Source organism: Elephantulus edwardii, unplaced genomic scaffold, assembly GCF_000299155.1.
Source record: "Elephantulus edwardii isolate Elephantulus edwardi_28Jun2011 unplaced genomic scaffold, EleEdw1.0 scaffold00324, whole genome shotgun sequence".
Classification (NCBI taxonomy): domain Eukaryota; kingdom Metazoa; phylum Chordata; class Mammalia; order Macroscelidea; family Macroscelididae; genus Elephantulus; species Elephantulus edwardii.
In genome coordinates this window covers 1,844,197-1,847,946 of record NW_006400074.1, presented here as the reverse complement: position 1 = coordinate 1,847,946, position 3,750 = coordinate 1,844,197, and the positions used below count along the sequence as shown (strand labels likewise).

Here is a 3,750-nt window from a genome sequence, read left to right as displayed (position 1 = left end):
GCCTTTTCTTTCCTACCCCTAAAAGACCTGATCCAAAGGTGGAAAAGACAGACAGCAGTGAATTAACTTACAGCCGAAGTGGCATTCTGAAGGCCGAAGGGATGCTAGAGGCATGATAGTGTTCTAAAACATAAGTCGGGCTTCTTTACGCAGAAACACGCTTTCTTTCTTCAAGGCTACCCATTTAAAATATCACCTTGCTTAAAATGACAATATGCTGGATCCTCTTATGCCAGTAATCCTGGAGAAAAGGTTAGGCTTGAGGGGGCAGGAAGACACTTAACTTTGCCTCCTTTTAAAAATGTTGATTAAGCAGGCTTTAATGAAGTTGTAGACCTTTTTGGCATTGCCAGTATATCCCACAGTCCTGCCCTGGGGGCGGGGGCAAGGGTCAAGTACCTCCATAGGTATCCTGTGCTTATTTCCAGGGCTGTAGCTGTGGCAGAGCAGGCCTTGTGCTCAGTGGAGTAATATGTGGGTGTGTAAAAAGAGCAAGGGCCATGTAGGGAGCACCATATCTGACCTTTATAAACTTCACAGAGGGAAACTATCCCCAGCTACAGCATCAAAACACAAAACCAATTCCTATGAGGTCAGACATGTTCCCTGTGCATGCATGCTCCCATACCTCTTTATATTCATCTCAACACCAGTCTTACTGCTTTTCTGAGTCCAAAATCCGATGTGATAGCTCAAAGACCACATAGGGAATCAAATGTTATGATGTGGTTGTTAGGTGCTGTCAAGTTGAGTACAACTCATAGCAACTCTATGAATAAAAGATCTGAACCCTGTTGTGTCCTGTGCCATCCTCACACTTCCTGACACACAAGAGCCTATTGTGGCAGAAGGTCTTCAACTCCTTCTCTGACCCTCCACCCTTCCTAGCATCATGTCTTTCTCCAAGGAATGTCCCCTTCTAGCAACATGTCCAAAGTATGTGAGGTGAAGTTTCATCATTCTTGCCTCCCAAAAGCACTCTAGCTTCACCCTCTCCAAGAGATATCTGTTCACTCACTTGGCTGTACATGGGATATTCAGTACTCTTCTCCAACACTACAGCTCAAAGGCATCAATTCTTTTTTGTCATCCTTATTTATTGTCCAGCTCACAGATGCAAAACAAATAATTAAAAGACCATGGCCTAGGTTCAGGAGGGCGGTGGCAGGAGGCAGTTAGCTGGTCTGCGGTGTGAATCCGCGTCCATCCGTCCTTTCTGACCCCGCACCGACTCAGCCGAGAGTGCCATGCCCGAGAACGTAGTCCCCCGGAGCGGGGCGCCCGCTGGGGCTGCCGGCGGCCGCGGGAAGGGCGCTTATCAGGACCGCGACAAGCCGGCCCAGATTCGCTTCAGCAACATCTCTGCGGCCAAAGCTGTTGCTGATGCTATTAGAACAAGCCTTGGACCAAAAGGAATGGATAAAATGATTCAAGATGGAAAAGGTGATGTGACTATTACAAATGATGGTGCCACCATTCTAAAACAAATGCAAGTGTTACATCCAGCAGCAAGAATGCTGGTTGAGCTGTCTAAAGCTCAGGATATAGAAGCTGGAGATGGTACTACATCCGTGGTCATCATTGCTGGTTCTCTCTTAGATTCCTGTACTAAACTTCTTCAGAAAGGGATCCATCCAACCATCATTTCTGAGTCATTCCAGAAGGCTTTGGACAAGGGGATTGAAATCTTGGTTGCTATGTCTCGACCTGTGGAACTGAGCGACAGAGAAACTTTGTTAAATAGCGCAACCACTTCATTAAATTCAAAGGTTGTCTCTCAGTATTCCAGTCTGCTTTCTCCCATGAGCGTGAATGCAGTAATGAGAGTGATTGACCCAGCCACAGCTACTAGCGTAGATCTTAGAGATATTAAAATAGTTAAGAAACTTGGGGGGACAATTGATGACTCTGAATTGGTAGAAGGACTGGTACTTACCCAGAAGTTGGCAAGTTCTAGCATAACCAGGGTTGAAAAGGCTAAAATTGGGCGTATTCAGTTTCACTTATCTGCTCCAAAAACAGATATGGATAACCAGATAGTAGTTTCTGACTACGTCCAGATGGACCGAGTGCTGCGAGAAGAGAGAGCCTACATTCTCAATTTGGTGAAGCAAATTAAAAAAACAGGATGTAATGTCCTTCTTATCCAGAAATCTATTCTAAGAGATGCTCTTAGTGATCTTGCATTACATTTCCTGAACAAAATGAAGATTATGGTAGTTAAAGATATTGAAAGAGAAGACATTGAATTCATTTGCAAGACAATTGGAACCAAGCCCGTTGCTCATATTGATCAATTCACTGCTGACATGCTCGGGTCTGCAGAGCTCGCTGAGGAAGTCAGCTTAAATGGCTCTGGCAAGCTACTCAAGATCACAGGCTGTTTAAACCCTGGGAAAAGTTACAATTGTTGTCCGTGGTTCTAACAAATTGGTGATTGAAGAAGCTGAACGCTCCATCCACGATGCCCTGTGTGTTCTGCGCTGTTTGGTGAAAAAGAGAGCCCTTATTGCAGGTGGTGGCGCTCCAGAAATCGAGTTGGCCCTGCGATTAACTGAATACTCTCGGACTCTGAGCGGCATGGAATCCTACTGTGTCCGTGCTTTTGCCGATGCTATGGAAGTCATTCCTTCCACACTGGCTGAAAATGCAGGCCTGAATCCCATTTCTACAGTAACCAAGTTGAGGAACCGGCATGCTCAAGGAGAAAAAACCGCAGGCATTAATGTCCGAAAGGGCGGAATCTCCAACATTTTGGAAGAGTTGGTTGTCCAGCCCCTGTTGGTTTCACTCAGCGCTCTGACTCTTGCAACTGAAACCGTCCGGAGCATTTTGAAGATCGATGACGTGGTGAACACTCGGTAATCTGGCTAACACTGGCTTTTGATGACCATGAGTAGTGCAGCGGGACTGGATGTTCCCCGTTTGGAAGATTGTTTGCCCTGTGAACTCTTAGTCTTGGACATTTGGTTGAAAGTAACTGGCACGATTAATGAAAACATTAAATGTTTGGTTTAAAAAAAAAACACCAAAAACAAACAACAGCCAACTTGATTTACTCCCACTTCTCTAATAGACTTAATTTTTATTTACAGTTCTCTTTATCCTCCCCAGCCAAGCAGGAAACACTTTGCATATTCATTTTCTGCTGGATTAATTCTGAGGACTTAACCTCCTTTTTTTTATGTTACATAGGCATATATCTGTTTTAATTTCTCAAAATAAGGGTATTTGCCGGAAAACCACCTCATTGCTCAACACCCTGATAAATTTTTATTAATTGAAAACTACCAAAATTATACACTGTTTGACAAGTTAGCTATACAAAAAAAGTACAAAATAAAATAATGAAAGCTTAAAAAAAAAAGACCATGGCCTGAATCAGATGCACCTTAGTCCTCAAACTGATATCATTACTCCTCAATAATTTGGAGAGGTCCCTAACTGCAGATTTTCCCCAGTGCAATGTGTATCCTTATTTCCTGACTGCTGATACCAAGAGTGCTAATTGTGGATCCAAGCAAGATGAAGGTGTTGATAGCTTCAATCTCCTCTCCATCCATCATGGTTCTGCCTATTGGTCAGTGGTAAAAATCTTTGTTTTCTTGATAGTGAGATAGAATTCATACTGAAGGCTGCATTTCTTGATCTTCTGCAACAAGTGTTTCAAGTCTTCTTCACTTTCAGCAAGCCAGGTTGTGTCATTTGCATAATTAAAGTTATTGATGAGTCTCCCTCCAATCCTGATGG

General features: G+C 43.6%; 1 pseudogene; it reads left to right on the top strand.

Moving 5' to 3' along the window:
• The first annotated feature begins 1,247 nt into the window (after nt 1-1,247).
• On the top strand, nt 1,248-2,865 carry LOC102856436 (annotated as a pseudogene).
• The last annotated feature ends 885 nt before the right edge of the window (nt 2,866-3,750 follow it).